This window comes from Conger conger, chromosome 2, assembly GCF_963514075.1.
Source record: "Conger conger chromosome 2, fConCon1.1, whole genome shotgun sequence".
Taxonomy (NCBI): domain Eukaryota; kingdom Metazoa; phylum Chordata; class Actinopteri; order Anguilliformes; family Congridae; genus Conger; species Conger conger.
The window spans coordinates 17,952,150-17,959,900 of record NC_083761.1 but is presented as its reverse complement, the minus strand read 5'-3'; positions in this window follow the sequence as shown (position 1 = coordinate 17,959,900).

The following is a 7,751-nucleotide window of genomic DNA, read 5'->3' as shown; positions in this document are numbered from 1 at the left end:
ACATTATGAAGCCTAGAGTTGTCTCTAGTTTGTTAACACTGGGCAGCTGTATTATGAGTTAACTCTGGTCAGTCGTTTTCAGTTGTGTTGTGTCTGTACTGCACAGTGTTGTGGTGTCAGCGCTAATTGTTTTGTTGGTGTGAGGTGTCAGTATCGGTGCAGCTTTGTGGGATGTGTGAGTATTGGTCACTTGTATTGTTATGTACGTATGTACATGGCACATGTGGTGGTGTCAGTATTGGTCAGTAGTGTTCACCACAGATTACTTGTCTTTCATTGTTCTGTGTTATTGTGTCAGTATTAGGCAGATGTATAGAATGAATGAATACTAATCAGTTGTGAAGTGTCAGTACTGGGAAGCTGCCTTGTATTGTCAATACTGATTAGTTATGGTCCAGTTGTGGTCTAGTAGTGGTCAGTTTTGTAGACCAATGCAAGGTAGTGTGGGGAAGAACTGAGGTATCTGCACTTGTTTTTGGTCAGAGCCACCATGTTGCAGTAATTCATTGCTGAGACACATATTTCCTGCTGTTGACATGTACACAGGAGGCAGGGTGCCATACCTTTCCGACAGAATACAAAACAATCAGAAGCCAGAGGCTCTGGTGTTGTCAGTCTGCTTCAGAAATCACAGTATCATTCAGTAACAAAAAGCCAGGAACTAGAATTGTCACTATATATGCCATCATGACTGATCAGGCTAACAAGCCGCAAGACAGGTCTGATGGAATCTCATAGCCATGAGCCGTATCACTGAAATTTTGTTAACATATAATCAAATAACATAAGCAGTACCTATGAGTTCAATATAGCCCTTTTTCCATTGCTTTGTATAGAAATGTGCACCATTTTTACCTGTTCAGCAAATATTTTCTTAATTTATTATATTTATTATTAATTACTATCTTTGTCTATTAATTCCATGCTTTTTCTATTAACATTCACTCTTGAAAGTTAGCCGTGTCAGTCAAAGCAAATCTAGGTCAAAGATAAGGCCTTACAGCAGTCATGTTCATTACACTTGTGCATTAATGAGTTTAAGGGGTGTTTTATGCCTGTATGTTAATGTGGCACACTCTCAGAAGTGTCCCAGGGCCTGTGGGCCCTCCTCGGTCATTGTGGGCCAGGGGCCTGTGGACGTGTTCCACCCCGTTAGCTGGGAGACGGACAGGTCCCTCTGCGGTGTTTCCCAGCAGACGGCCTGACTGGCCTGATGGCTTCAGTTTTACTCCCTATTGTTTTTCTAACTGCTGGTCACAGGTCCCATTTACATAATGATAAGATAGTGACACCTCCCTTTGAATTCTATTAAGGCACTCGAAAGGCCGAAGTAATGACAGGCATAATTACAGAATCCATTGAGGGGAGGGGCACTAACAATTGCAAATGCAATCCAGAAGCTCTGACCAGCTAGCCAACATGACATTATCCATTGGATCCCTTTAGGGGTTTGTACTGCTTCATTTTGTATCAGTTTTACTCACATTGCTAGTAACATATACATGTTGGCTTTAAACTTTTAAATAAATCAGCATATCCTGACATCTACCAGAATAGTGATACACAAGTAACATGGTGCAAAAATCTAAAATATTTCAGTCATATTCCATATGTATTATTAATAATATTACAATGGGAAATAATTGGAATTCTGAAACAAGGATTCATTACATAAAACAGTGAAATGATGCCTTACAACAGTACACCCTTAATATAATAAAATATTAATTCTTATATCTTATAGCAATTTAATTTTCCTGAGATTATGCAAAATAGGTATTTAGATTTCACACTGGTCGTTAAAAGCTTTTTTGTGGACAGAAAGTATTTGGATTCTCTTCTCTATAGAAGCAAGTTTTCTGACATAATTTTTATATTTTTGGATTAAATTGAATTGCTTGTTTGAAAACATTCACCATCCATTACCCCGACACTTTACTGTTAGGGTAAAGTGTCGACCTCCAAACCTTAATTCTCCTAAAATGTAGAACAAAGGAAAATGGATAGCAGTATCCATTTTAAACCTTTGGTCTTTGGTACCCAATTCAATGATCAGTTTGTGAAAATAAAATGCTGTACAAGGTGTAGCTGCTGAACCACGTCTGAAGGATTTTATGGAGATCCACTGGAAGGGGTCGAGAGGCGATGAGGCTAGTCTCCGTGGGGAGTAAGACCCTGGACATCCCTGAGAAATGCAGGGTTAGCGTTCCTGATCCCGATGACAAATCTTCTAAAAGCCTGTCCACACTGTGGGAAGCAGGGGCTTGAATAATGACAAGGCCACTCTTCACCGGCTCCTGGTTCAGCCGCTCTTTGCCAGCGATGGCGATGACGTGTGGGAAATGTGGGGGGTGGGTGCCGTGCGTCAACGACGTGTTTCAACCGCAGCCTGGCTTCAGCACAACATCAACACACTTTTTCCCGTGGCTTAAACAACAAAGCTGAGCATAGTTTCTTCGCTCACTCAGACTGGAAGACACGCGGTTGTAAGCTTTAACCATTTACCTCAAACGGCAGAGGACTGTTTCTAGAAGTCTCATCTCCAACAAAACACGTATTTGAAATGAGTTTTGAAATGCATGAAAATGAATAGTAACAAAAACAATAGAACTCTTCCAACAAAGTGCATTGAAATAATACTAAATACAGGTGAACATATTGATTATTTTCATGGGGAGATGAGAGTGGGGGTCGGCTCAGAAAATGGTGAGAACCACTTTGGAGACGCATTTATGTCTGTCTGATTTTTCTACTCATGGCTTCCAGGTTCCTTTACTGATGAAGCATTCCCAGACAGTATGGATCTCTTAAATTCGCCACCATATTTAAAGGATTTTGTTGGTGGTGTGTGGTCTCCACGCTATAGCTGGGAACAAACACATTAGGCCCACAGATAAGTAAGGGTATTAGACCACTGGAAGTAAATAGACCACACAAAGTCATCTTATCTACTCATCCGACAGTCAGATCTAAGTGCATTTACATCGAAAGGACAGTAAGGACAGTAGGGTTTTCCTTTTAACAATATCTTGTATGAAGAATTGTTTATTAATTCATTTTTTTTTCTGTTTCCTGTCACAGTACCCTTTTATTTTGCAGTCCTAAAAATGATTAGTCTGAAAACATAATGACTGTATTTTAAATATACTTTCATGTCTTCCCCTCTCCAGTCAGTGTGAATCTCCATACATCTGTACTATTACTGTACTATCTCTATGCACAATGATGATTCAGTGGCACACTTTTTCAACAAAATCACATTTTGCAAGTTCGGCTTTAGTTTTATTTTGGGTTTATTGCTGAGCCTAGTTGCATGCATAGTTGTCCTACAGGTGCTTACTGTGAGATTACTAAGCCGCAGGTAATGGTTTATACTGAACACCTTGTACAGACTCATAGACCCTTGTTTCAGAACAAACATGTCAGCCGTTGTCAAGGGTGTGTCCATTTCACAGCACAATTTGCTTTTCTGTCATATCATCATCGGGTTGGTAAAGTGCGCAGCAAGATCCAAGGATAAATCAGGAGTCACATGCGGTAGGTAGCATGTTAGCCTGTAGCATCTAAAACAGAGAACAGATAACACTTTCTTACAGACAAGGTGCAGATGAGCTGTCTGCCCTGTTTGCAGTTGACACAGAATAACTGTTTACTTCCACATTTTAAAGCATTAACAAGTTTACCAAAGTTCCCCTTACATGTATACATTAGTTCTGATGAATTTACAATTATTTAGTGCAACAATGTATATATTACAAATTACTTCCAGTATTTTGGTATAGCACTGAAAGTAATTTTGTGTATTCTGTATTTTGTGTTCCCATAACATTATTTCAGACTGTTTCTCAGCTTGTTACACGACAGTGAGAACATAAGAATATATAATGATGAGGACAGGGCATGCAGCCCTACTAGGCTTTCATTTAGCTACAGTCTGCAGTTTATCCAGCACTCTGTCAAGCCTGGACTTGAATATATAGCACAATCCTCTAGGATTTCCCATACAGTATTTGGTATCTTGCGGTGGAATGTAGACCTGAAAAGTGGTATTTAAACCCTCAGTGATTTTGAACACAACTGAAGTGGCAAAACAACGGAATGCCAAGATAAGACTTAAAGTGCACTTTGTGAGAAAATAAATAAAATAGCCTCTTCTGATTAAGGGGCACAAAATTAGGAATAGGACAATGCCATTGGCCATTGAGTAGTTGCAGGAGTTTATATCACTGAGGCATCTGCATGCTTTTTCTTTTTTTTTAAAGGCAAGTCAGTTGAGATTGAGGTCTTTTTTCTCCTCTACCTAAATTGGTAGCAGCTGCCTTGGAAGCTAGCTCCAGCCTTGAAGTGCAGGGCAGGATTAAGAGGCAGCACAATAGGAGGGTTTGCAGGGAATGTCTGTCCTTTTGAAAGGGTATCATTTAGTCCTCTTAGCCGTAGATCATCTTCAGCTTACAGCAGGCTGAGCGGGAGATTCCTATCAGAGCCATCATCCCGGCCCTCTGAAGCCCTGTTTGATGGCGGTCTCTCGTCTGCCGATTGAGAGGAGGACCACCCCCCACCCCTACCACCCCTCCCCCCCCACACCAAACCCTCAGTTGGTATGTGTCCCACACAATGGGGGGAGACACAGCCTCATTAAAGCCCTGAAGTGGGTGTGGTGGCATCCTTAGGCACCGATTCACTGGCACTACATAGAACACGGATGGACCCCCCCAACCCCAGTCCTCCGGCCCACCCCCCTCCGACACCACCACCACCATGTCCACCTTGCCCATAGTCCTCAGAACACTGGCTACCAGATAGCATATAGGTGACCAGCATTAACCTTCAGCAACATGAGGTATCCCATACTGAGCTATTAGAGAAACTGACATGGTATATGTGCTTCCTGAGATGATATAGGGCGAGTATCACAAACATACATTAAGCCGAATCCTAGACAATTACATTTTGAATGGTGATTCTCCATGAAGAACTCAATTTAGTCAAGAACTAAAATTAATCTATGTCTGCGAAACCTGTCACTAATGACCTTCAATTGGCTTCCCACTTTATCCTCCCCTTTTATCCCCAGTCTTGACATTCACTTTCTCGCATAACCATTTATTTTTGCTAAAATGTGGGGTAGATTCAAATATGGACTTTTTCCAATATAAATATCCTCATGAAACAGTGAAAAGCATCATCTCACAATGACATTTTCTCAGACAGTGCAAACACGGTGTATGGTGACGGAGTTAAAAACAATGCGTAGCCACTTGAGTGGCTGTTCAAAGGATCTTGGAGATGCATGAAATGCTGTGAAACCTCGATCTTTCTTCAAAGGATCGCAGGCACCGCACGATACAAGGTTCACTTCCTCTGCCATCTGTCATCACTTCCTGTTCGTAAGGATGGAGTAATGACAGCTTGCAGGAGTCTCATCCAGGGTGTTATTTATCAGTGTCTTAGCATGCTCCGAGATCCTTTGTGATCATTATTACTGCTGAATCCTGCCCGTTCTGTGGCCACCGACCTGTGATTATTAACTGAAAAATCTAACATTGCCTTAGCCAACAGGTACCAGTAAGAGGCAGGTAATCTAAGCTACCTTTAAAACTGAATATTATTTCATACATTTAAGGAAGGGTGGCCCATGATAACTGATTCCTTGTTCCATAATTGTATCTTCAATGGTAGGGTTACAGTATGAAATGGATTATTATAGATTTTTTTCTTTTTTTGATATGACCACTGCTTTTATGCTAATTGCACAAGGAAAAACTATCACATTTCATGGAAGCAAGTAAAATGTAATGACCTGCTAATGGGGGGTGATCTGTCTCCATTCAAATGCACAACATTTGTTAATTGGGAAAAACAAGCCAAAACCAGATTTGGGACAGTTGTCAAATAAAGGCAAGCTCAGCCAGTTACTCTCTTACATACGCAACTGATATGAATAAAATGGACCTCATCTACATTGTCATGCCAGTTTACATTTCACTTGTCAAAAACCTGAATTTGATGATCTGAGGGGCGTTTTAGGACACTTTTTTTCATTAAGAAAGCCGGTAATGCTGGTGGTTTGGAGAAAAGCGTCATGCATCGTGCTGTCATCTTCTCATAATACCTTCCAAATCCACTCGACTCTTAAAATAATTAGATGGTGGTTGTTACTTAAATATTTGTTCTGGTAGAGTGCACAGAGAAATTAAGTGGAGCTAGCTTAGCAGAATCTTCCCTTTGTTCTGCTGAGTCCTCCATGCTAGAACCCCAGACAGCGTTTATTGTTTCAGGTAAAATAAATTTAAAGGAGGAAAAAAAAGCCTTCAGCAACATGCTTTACTTTTCTAGGTGTATTTATTTTTCACAGAAAATGCATCTTGTTGTGGTTGTGGTAAAGTCCCAAGACACTGCTCCTGAAAGTGTTGTGCTGTTACCACTGCTGTTTGTAGCCTGTTGGGAACTCCCTTTGTGAAAGAGTGACTGGATGGTTTTCTGTGAATATTGCCACTATTTTGGCATCTGCCACTGCAGAGTGTGCCCAACTGGGAGCTGAGAGTTGTAACGTGTTAGTGAGTAGGCCTGTGCGAACTTGCCCCGAACTTCACCGCGTGCTGCATCTTTCTGCTCTCCACTTCATCCATCTCAGTGAGGACCCTTGCCACAGTATGAAACCGCAAGGCTTAATGTTATGACAAAGGCCATAGATAAAGGATGACGTGCCCACAGTTGGTAACGTGGGAAGAAAGCCATTTCCTTCTAGGAATTGTCAAAATATATTCCAGTCCTTGACTGCTGAAGGATATGTTACAATGTTGTGGGGATAGGTTTCCAACCGGAGGTACATGAAGACAAGCTCTAGCCACCGATTTACTGGATGTCGTTCTGCTCTGTTAATCGCAGACAATCTTTCTTCAAGCTCAACCGCTGGGCCGGTTCTACATGTCCCAGACAAGAAGGGCTCCTCTCCCCCTCCAGGCCTCTCAATAATTCTCCTTGAATATTTAAGCCAAATGATCCATAGGGTGCTTCATGGTACACTCTCAGGAAAAATGGTTCCAAAGGGAACCCTGTGATTCCATCTTTGTCAGGAAAAATGCTTCTTTATCTAGAAGCTTCCATACCTTTTTTGTTGTGTAAATGGTAAATGGTTGGCATTTATATAGTGCCTTTATCCAAAGCGCTGTACAATTGATACTTCTCATTCACCCATTCATACACACACTCACACATCAACGGCGATTGGCTGCCATGCAAGGCGCCAACCAGCTCGTCAAGAGCGTTTGGGGGTTAGGTGTCTTGCTCAGGGACACTTCGACACAGCCCGGGCGGGGATCGAACCGGCAACCCTCCGACTGCCAGACGACTGCTCTTACTGCCTGAGCCATGTCGCCCCCATAAAAATTGTGTAGCCTCTATAAAAATGATCAGCCTCACTTAAGAAGAAGTGCCCTTCCAAAAGTAAAATGTCCAGCATTAGGATGTTGGAAAGGGTATTGGTATAGTCACCAGATCTGGCCTAACATACTGGATTGCCCGGAAGAACCTAGAGAAGATACAGAATCCTGATTTTAGGTTATCCCACATGTGCCACATCACTTAAAGCTGGAGCAAACTATTTCCCTTGTCTTTGATTGGCATCAGTCTGGGCATCTCATCCTCTAGTAAAGAAAGCATTTAACATCACACCTAACAGCCAATGCCGAATGCCATCTGGACAGGTTGGTGCAACAGTGCAACAGGTCTACCAAATGAGCCCTGGATCT